The 9,185-nt window shown below is 31.8% G+C and overlaps 1 pseudogene; it reads left to right on the forward strand.

The window, feature by feature from the left end:
* The first annotated feature begins 5,321 nt into the window (after positions 1–5,321).
* Positions 5,322–8,672, forward strand: LOC129322870 (2-oxoglutarate-dependent dioxygenase DAO-like; annotated as a pseudogene).
* The last annotated feature ends 513 nt before the right edge of the window (positions 8,673–9,185 follow it).

Here is a 9,185-nt window from a genome sequence, read left to right on the forward strand (position 1 = left end):
TAGTTGTATCATTATTTAAAATGAAAGGTAAAAATAAAAATATATATAATTTTTTTATGATATTAAGAAAAAATTAATTGTTTTAAAATATATAAAATGATTGAAAATATTTTATAATAATAACTGGATGGGTATTTATGAGGATTTAAAAAGACGTTGAGTCTGTTGTCAAACTTTGAATATTTCGACTCCTTAATATAAAATTACGGTTTTAGAGAGTGAAAAATAAAATAAAATAAATGGGTGGCAGGACTGCAGGAGGATGAGTCACGTTCTGTTATATGAATATCCAATGTGTTGTCTGTTATTTTTTATTATCATCTAAACATTAAAAGGAACTGTTTTTGTTTTTTCTTTTTTTTTTTTTTGTCACTTTACCTTTAATCCATTCACATGAACTCGCGGTCTTAATTGTAGCTATAATAAAAAATTAGGAAAAAACCAATCACTGAGTAGTTGATTTCAAACTTGGTTCAACTTAATCTTCTAATTTTAATATTAATCCGTACAATTTATATTTTGGTTATAATCTAGCATTTGAAAAACTATATTTTTTTTTAACAGTACAAGGGCTAATTTATTAATGGCTCAAAGTTAAAGATACAAGTTAAAAAGATTAAAGGGCATTTTTACTCTACAATTATGCACTTAGAAACATTTGTTGTTTGAAACTTTTGTATGGTATAATTTTCTTTTTTGACTTTTCAAAATGATATATTGAGTATTCTATTATTAAAAATGTTAACTTTGATCAAAAATTATTCAAACAAATTACAAAAAAAGATCTTAAAAATTATAAAGAAGAACTTATAAAATTACAAATAAAATTCTATAAGAGAATTAATGTGGATTAGAACTCTTTTGATATTTTTTTGGAAGTTCTAAGGTTTTTTTTTGAAATTTTTTTAGGTAATTCTAACAGTCAAAGTATTTATTTTTAAATAAAATATCTAATGCACTATTTTCAAAAGTTAAAAGAAGAAATTACACATCATGTGAAAGTTAGGACATTAAACAACCAATATCCTTTAGATATTGTAACACTTGCCCTGAGTGTTATCCAAAAATCATTAAGTAAATATATAATTGCAAAGTAAACATTTAAAACCTTAAAAAAAATTATAGGTTATAACTATAGCGTAAGGAAGCAAGCTAGACGAAAGAGAAATAAAAAGATACTGTCATAACAGCATTTAAATTGCTGTCATGACAGCCCTCCCGGGTCAACTTCTGGAAGGCGCCGTTCCGCCATCCGACCTCCAATCGAAGTGATTTTAAAGCTCACACGTCACATTCAAAGGGTACTATAAGTATACCAAATTTCAAAAAGATCTAACGGTTGGATTAAAAATTAAACATGTTATAAATTTGGTTACTTTTGCTGTCATGACAGCTGTCATGACAGCACTTCCGGACCAATTTTCGGAGTGCACCATTTCATCATCTGACCTCCGATCGAAGTGATTTCAAAGCCCACATGTCGCTTTTAAAGAATACTATTAGCATACTAAATTTTGAAAAGATCCAACGGACGGATTGAATTTTGTGCAGGTTACAACATCAACACTGTAGCTGTCATGACAGCAATTTAATGTTGTCATGACAGCACCTCCAGACCAAATTCCGAAGTGCATCATTTCTCCGTCCGATATCCAATTGATGTGATTCCAAAGCCCACACGAAGCTTATAAAAGGTTTTACTTGTGACCCAAATTTTAGAGAAATCCAACGGTCGGATTAAGATTTGGACACCCGAATGCAAAAGTGCAGCTTTTTGGTAAAAACCATTTTCAAAATTGTCCAAATCTCATCCTAATGGTCACAAACCTGTGGAAACACTTTGGACACGTCAAATAAGATTAAAAATACCTGATAGAACATTCAAATGATGGAAAACCTCTATACATCAAAATTTGATCACCCGGGTGCCATTTCCTAAAATGGACTCTAGACCCCCAAAATGCACAAATCATACAAGAGTAGTCACAAATCAATCCAAATACCATGAATTTATATAAATACATATGCTAAACATTTTCACTTGGCTCAGAGCTCCTTGTGGGGCCCACGCACCCACTCTCTCTATCCAAGGTGTATGTTTGCCCATAGCACACCATTTGCAATGTAACCACTTTGCATTTGCATATAAAATCACATATATATCAAAATAAATATCTGCTTATAATAGAAACTTGGTCTACTAAGTAAATCCATCAAAACCACACACCATAACCAAGTTTTCTAGCCACAAGTCTACAAACAGACAAAAATTCATACACAAGCACACAATCCACACATATTCACACACACACACATAATCATATCCTACTGGCACCCTAATCTTAAATACATTACAATATATTTGCTCAAAAGAAAGGGGTTGCAGTTCTTTACAAATCACAAGCAAACCCCTAACTTTGCTCCTTTCCCCGTCCACCACTGGATCTTTCACCTGGACCTAGAATATTGAAAAAAAAGGGGTGAAACAACCACAGTCTCAGTAACAGTGAAATCTACATTGATTATTACAAAATAAGCCATAATCAAATAAACGAATAATAAATTCAACATAGTATACAATTTAGCCATTTAAAATGCATGAATGCATGACCTAGGCTGGTATGGCCTTTCATGACCAACAGAATGCCCCCGACACTCTTTAACTCGCAGGTAAACCTTATACCTACTTGTACCTCCACAGGCACAAAACATAATCTAAGGAATGATCTAATCCACCGAACCTCCTATGCCCCTTCGACGTGAATCCTAAGCAATTGAAGCTAACTCCCTCCCAAAGCTAGCCCAACTTACTTTCCATATGAGGGCTACCTTGGCCTAGGCACTCAACCTCACACTTCATATGTTGGATTCCCTCCCCCACTGAGAGGTGTCGAACACTCAATACACTAACCACTTTAGTGCACTGAGCCCACAATACGTAAGACAATACTGAGTACTGACAGTGTGCCATAAAATATCAAAAATCCACACCTTCTCATTAGTAAACTCCCACCGAGATCATGCCTTTTACTCTTGTCTATCTTTCCTGAGTATTGACCATTCAATACTCCAAAGTAGTATAATATTTATAAATCTCATTTCCATAAAAACATTGTTATTAAACAATTAGAAAACATATTTGCACTATAATCAAAGTAGTACCCCATAACCCCTTATAAAGCACATTTAATCTTTTAAAACATGTAATGCATGATAACTAGTAATATTTATTCAAAAATAGCTAAAATAAAGTAATAAAAAATATAAATTCCCCTGTTACCTCAATCCTTTGGTACCAAAAGGGTTTCCCTTGTACAAAATAAGGCTCAGCTTGTTCCTTACTTTTCAATAAGTTCCACCAACAATTTTCTACAACATATAAGTGATCCACATCACTTATCATGACAAATAGCATTAATGAAGACTATAACTCATACCATACAACTTAGGTCAATGAGTCATAATCCACCCTAATGGTCCATATATTAAACCAACCATTAACATAGTATCACTTAACCACCGAAACCATTTATTAGCCATCACTAGGCTAATTTTCAATTTATATAATTTTTTAATCAATTAAAAACCTTTACTTAGTACCACCAACTTTCACCATTAGCCCTTATAATGAAAACCAAACCTTAATTTAAATCTTATTGGGCTCAAATAGCAAAATTATAACTAAATCAATAGGCTTAAACCATTGAGGAGCAAAAACTCAATTTCTCAAGGTTTATTTTGTGCCCAAAACACCTCTTTTCATCCAATTATTCACTCAAAACATTAGATCACTATATAGAAACTCAAAATATGCTCCCTAGGATCCAAAGAAACAAAAGATTACAAGAATAAAGCCTTTGGGATCAAAATTTAAAAATCTCCTCTTCCAAAAATTGAAGAAAATCAAGAGAAAGGGAAGAGGATTGAAGTAGGGAGTTTACCTATCGTGTAGCCGAGCTCGCAACGGTCGCAAAGACTCTTAAATTCAAGCCTAACTCCCTCCCTTTCTCCTCTCTTCTCTCTCTCTCTCTCTCTGCGTTTCCTTTCCTTTTCTTTCCAATTCAGTTTCTGCGTTTCTGCATTTGTTTTGGCCTTTAAATTCCTGGTCAAAAAGTTTGGGGAAAATTACAAGAAAGGGCCCAATATTTTTTATTATTGCACAAAAACCTGGGTCAACTTTGGTAATTTTTTTCATAATTAAAAATTAAATAAAACCAAACTTTTGCTTAGTAAAATTCAAACTCTAAGTCTCTATTAAATTATTCTAAATTTTAATTTAATTATAGATATTTTATTTTATTTTTTTAAAATAAATTTGAGTCTTAAAATTTGTAGGATGTTACAGGTATGTTTTTTTTTTTTTGCAATTTTTATAAGTAATTCTAGTAGTTGATTTTTTTTTTTGAAAATTGGGTGCCCAATGCACTATTTTCAAAAGTTAAAAGAAAAAATTACATCATATAAAAGTTTTGAATATCAAATAACCAAAATACCCTTTAGGTTTTAACCTGAGTTAAAATTACGTGTGTTTTTTATTTTCAGTTTGTCAAAAGTTCATTTAATGAAAAAATTTGACAAAAGTTAATTTAATAAAAATCAGTTGGTGTGACAAAATTTGTGTTTGAATATATTTTTTTTTAAAAGTCAGTTAGTGCACTGAAAGTTGTTCGGATTATGATAGTGAAATATGTTTTTAAATATGCAATTATGAAAAAGGACATTGATTTATAATGATTTGTAATTTTTATTATATAAATGTAATATATTTGAAATATTTAAAAAATGTGATAAATATTTTAAATAACATAAAATTTGATCTATAATGTTAAAAACTTAATTTCTAATTATTTATATTTTTTTCATTTGTAATTTTAAAAAATATGATAAAGACTTATAATTTTTATTATACATTAATGCTAAAAATTAACATAATTAATTATTCAATTTATAATTTATAATGCTAAAAATTTGATACCTAATTATTATTTATTGAAATGATAATTCTATTTTTAATGAATTAACTTTTTTTAAATAAAAAATAAGAGATTAAACTTGGAGTAGTATGATCAAATAGTATTTTACTTTTTGAATTCACTTTTTAAAAGTTATAAAATACAGTTTTTAATTTTTTACATTTAAATCTAGCTAAAAAGTCCTTTCTAAAAATATACTTAATCTCAAAAATGACTTCAAATAACTTTTTATATTCCAAAAATAAAATGGCATTTTTGGAAAGTAAAAAATAGAAGAACCAAACGGTGCCTCCAAAAATTAAATGGAAAACTTGTTATTTTTTAAAGCGTGTCAGTTGAAATCTCTCCTCATCACTGACCGTAGTAGACAGTCCCCGGAAAAATCACGTAGAGAAACGTTGATCATCGCACTTTCTACTTGGCTACGTCTGTACAGTACAGTTTAATTTTGCTTTTTCTTATAAAAAGAAATCGAAGGCAAGAACAGACTGAGGAGGAGGAGGAGGAGGAAAAGGGGCACGATGGCGAAGATCAGCGACGTGCCAGTGATCGATCTGCAAGAGTCTGGAGATAATCTCAAGAAGACACTGAGAGAGGCGTGCGAGGAGTGGGGATATTTCAGGTTGACGAACCATCCTATTGATTCGAGTCTCATGGCGCAGATGAAGCAGGTTGCAAGATTTCTGCTTGACCTTCCTGTAGAGATCAAGATGCGAAACACTGAACAAGTAACCCAGAAAGTGGCTATATTCCTCCAAGTTCTAAGAATCCTGTCTACGAGGGCGTGGGTATCTACGACATGGCTTCTTCTCACGCCGTCCAAGCTTTCTGCTCTCAATTAGATGCTTCTCCTCACCAAACGTAACTCTTTCTCCCTTTTTCTTACAATTATCTGTTATTAAGTAAATATCATCCATTAATTTAGGACAATTTTTTGTCTCATTGTAAGCACACACACACTAAAAAAAAAAAAATCTGTCTGTGCCTGTTTGTTTGTGGAGACCACCAATTGCAGAACATGTTAGAAAATTCTAAGAACCAGAAGAACACTTCAGGGAGGGAAAGTCTGATATTCTGTTTTGAAAGCATTTTAGTTGATTCATAACTTTTATTTATTTATTTATTATTCTGCACTGAAAATGACATGAATCCAACAAGAGATGGTAAGAGTTTATCCCAACCATCTATAGTTTACGTGCGGGTGGTTGGGATGAAAATTACACGATCATGTGGGTTTCAAATGGACAGTTGGAATGGACTTGAATGAATTTAATGTGAAGCCATTAAAGTAGATCATAGTATAGCATGTGTATTGAAGATGGGGAATAACTGACCATGACTTTGAGTGACTTCTTCAACCTCCCTCTTGAAAAATGGCTAGTCACCAATCTTAATCCTCATCGCAGAAGTGAAAAGTGAAGAATTACTTTTGGCTTCTTGTGTTGGAAACTCTGGGAAAATAGAAACAAGTTGACTTTTGCTAATGCTTAATTCTCCAAACATAGATTGTTGAATGAAGTTCTAGCACTTGTGCAACACACCTCCAGGGTTCTTAACGTCATTGTTATGTTGAACTTTTATGTAATGTTAGGTAGGTAGAACAATGCTTTCTAGAAAAGAAATGATAAATGCACCTACCCCACCCCCCTTTCTAGGTACATTTCTTGTTTTCTTTCTAGAAAACACTTTTTCATGAACTAAACATTGCCTTGATCCTTTTTCGCCCTTTGTTCTTTTATTTCTATTGCTCTTGTATAGTTTACCCATAGTCTGGTTCAATTTTTTTTTTAATTTTTTTATGTAAAACTATTTCCAGGAATGAAATTCTAGAAAACACTTTTTCATGAACTAAACATTGCCTTGATCCTTTTTCGCCCTTTGTTCTTTTTTTCTATTGCTCTTGTATAGTTTACCCATAGTCTGGTTCAAAATTTTTTTTTTTATGTAAAACTATTTCCAGGAATGAAATTCTCCATTTTTACTTATAGTTATGTGTGTTACAAGGCACAAGCAGAAAGTAAACTACCCTCATCACCTATTAGGTCTTGTAAGCATGTTATTGATCTTTCAAGATTGTTATTGACTCTTATTGAATCCAGTTTCCACGAACAAAAGAGTGCTTTTGTTTGAAGTGTATATATATGTGATGTGTGGTATGTAGGAAAGTGATAGAGACATATGGGAAAGCAATTCATGAGTTGTTGATGGATGTATCAAAAAAGATGGCAGAGAATTTGGGTTTGGAAGAAGGAGATAGGTATTTCTAGGACTGGCCATATCAGTTCAGGATTAACAAGTACAGGTTCACCCAGAAACAATAGGGTTGTTTGGTGTACAAATCCACACAGACTCAAGCCCCCTGACCATTCTGCAAGATGATGAACATGTTGGAGGGCTTCAAGTCATGAACAAGTCTGGTTCATTTGTTGATGTCCCTCCTTGCCCAGGAAGTCTCTTCTCCATTCTTGGTGATATTACTCATGTAAGTTACATCTCTTGGCCTTCAATCCTAAGTGATCATCATCAAGTTCTGAAATGTGTGAGGTTTTGACATTTGTTATTAGCGGAAGAAGTTTTTCCAAATTAAAATGATTGAAAGTTTGATTAATTTTAACAAGCTTGGTTGAATAATACTTGTGGAATTTGAATCACCTTAGTTTGCAATTCCCTTAACTTGTCTGGATTTTAATTTTTAATTTTTAATAGTTAATTGATCTGAAATTCTGAATTGTTACTCTGTTCTTTCCTTCCTAATTAGGGAGATGCAACGTCTATATTTCCCCTATTTTATATAGATTATAAATTCAAATTTAGGCGAATTATGTATAAGTCCCATATAAGAAAATTAGTTACTTTTAGGTCCCAACCACTTGTAAATGCTGAAATTTAATGTGTCAATATCAAAGTTTGACTTGTAAATAAACTGAAAAAATAATTAATTTCCTTATTTGGGACCTAATTGTAATTTTCCCTTTACTTTTTCCCCTTCCGACATGAATGTGATATTTATTTATTTCTTATTTTACTTGAACTACATCTCTATAAAAAAAGATAAATCGAAACTGTTTAATCAATTCAAACTATAATTTGAAAATGAAACCAATTGAGGGGATTGCAACTTAAGGGATCTAAATTCATGTAACTATGTGTGTAAACAAATTGGGATTATTACAAATTATGAAATGAATAATACAAATGTGTGTTTGGGTATGGAGCAATGGAGGGTTTGAAACTGTGAAGCACAGAGTAGAGTGCAAGGAAGCAAGTGTGAGAGTATTAATAGCTTCATTCTTGTTGGGACCAAAGGAGGGAGACATACAAGCACCTAAGGAGCTTGTGGATTCTGATCATCATCCTCGTCTCTTTCTTCCTTTCTCTTATGAACATTACAAGGAGCTTAGGGTATCCCAAAAATTGCATGCCGGAGAAGCCCTTGCCTTAGTACGTGTCTTATATGTAGACAATCTAGATTTAAATAAATAAATAAAATTTAAATTATCTAAGTCTAATCTTAAATGCTCTAGATGTAGTCTTAAAGAACTAAGGATGTGCGCAGGGAATTAATTCATATAAATATCTAATTTCTAGAGTCTATCAAGCTATGTATATTCAAAATCATCCACAGCATGACAGTTTGTGTGTGTGTGTGTGTATTCAAGTTATGTATAATAGTGAAAATTGTTATTCCTAGCGCGCCTATATGTGTGTGTTAAACATGCTAAGAAAACTGCGGTAAAAGTTCTTGAGAACTCAATTATAGTAAATATAGCTCCTCTTACATGCTTAGCACAATTTAAGGGGATGCTTCAAACTATTTCAAACAAGTTTTTAAAAGGAATAACAAGAAATTTAAATGTGAAAAAAATCCTGTGGAATTATAAAATTATTCTAAAATTGTCTTTTTATTGAAATTGTTAATTACTGTGGATAGTTATTAATTGTTATTGCATAGTTGTTAATGAAAATATTCTACTAATAATTATTCACAATAATTGACCACTCGGTTTATTGGACATGAAAAATTCAAAGTAATTTTATGTTTTATAATACTTCTTTTTATATTTAGATTTGTTATATGAAATCTTAAAAATGATTTTCCCAAAAGTCATTGGCACCCTTTTTTAGTGCCTTTTTACTGGAAAATTCTGGCTACTGTTTAAAAAAAAGCATATTTTTGCCCTAAGACCTTCATCCCCCCCCCCCCCTTTTTTT

Source organism: Prosopis cineraria, unplaced genomic scaffold, assembly GCF_029017545.1.
Source record: "Prosopis cineraria cultivar Desert tree isolate PC_DT_omini unplaced genomic scaffold, ASM2901754v1 PC1, whole genome shotgun sequence".
Taxonomy (NCBI): domain Eukaryota; kingdom Viridiplantae; phylum Streptophyta; class Magnoliopsida; order Fabales; family Fabaceae; genus Prosopis; species Prosopis cineraria.